This window comes from Solanum pennellii, chromosome 11 (genome assembly GCF_001406875.1).
Source record: "Solanum pennellii chromosome 11, SPENNV200".
Classification (NCBI taxonomy): Eukaryota; Viridiplantae; Streptophyta; class Magnoliopsida; order Solanales; family Solanaceae; genus Solanum; species Solanum pennellii.
The window spans coordinates 62,661,653-62,662,714 of record NC_028647.1 but is presented as its reverse complement, the minus strand read 5'-3'; positions in this window follow the sequence as shown (position 1 = coordinate 62,662,714).

Sequence of the window (1,062 nt, the reverse complement as noted above, 5' to 3'; positions counted from 1 at the left end):
AATCCGACCCAGCCTGGGATTACGCAGCCTGTGACGGCCCGTCGTGCTTGCGACGGTCCGTCCTGCTACTTCCGTCACAAAGTTCAGAGACTCAATTTCCTTGAAGAGTCTGTGACGGTCCGTCGTGCCCACGACGGTCCGTCCTGCCATGTCGTCACGAAGTTCAGAGAGTCGATTTCAGTACCCAAATTTCATAATTCTAAGTGTTTTGGAACGAGACCCCCTCGACGGCCCGTCGTGCCCATGACGGTCCGTCGTGGGTTCCGTCGACTCAGACAGTTTTTCCAGAAATAAAATCTGCTGCTTAAAACAACTAAACAGGTCGTTACATTAATATTCATGCGCTAACACACATCAAAAATTTAAAAAATCCGTCTAATTCCTATAAAACAGCTCTAAATGACCAAAAATGTCACGGATAATTGTGAAGCTATATGTACTGCTCCCTCAAATCCATGCGAAGGGTCTCGTAAAGTTTTTTCAAAAACATTGTCTGGAAGTCATTCACCAAATATTTATGGGCGTTAACACACAAAAATCTAAGAAAATATTGACCTAATTCATAGTAAATGGCTCATATGTGCCAAAAAATATCATGGATCATGGTAAGACTACGTACTACGTACTACTCCCCTAATTTCTTACGGATAACCTCGTAAATTATTTTCAAAAAAAAATAATCTGAAATTCATTTCACGAAATATTTATAGGCTAACACACAAAGAAGAATAAAAAAAAAGGAAGAGAATATTGTAACATATAAAAAGAAAATCTAATCATGCGATGTATATGTTGAGACATATAATTTTCATTATTAGTAAATCATTTATTTCCGATCGAATTTGTGGAATCTGACTCACCAAATAAAATAAAATAAAAATATATCAATAAGACATTCTTGAAAGAAAAAAATATATTCTAATACAATTGAAATGAATGCTAGAGCCAGGATTTCAAGCTTATTTTATCCCGCATGCATATCATTTCATACATTCCAACAAAGAGATATATCGTGAAAATAAATTTTTGTAATGTAATTAATTAGTGATATATATATATATA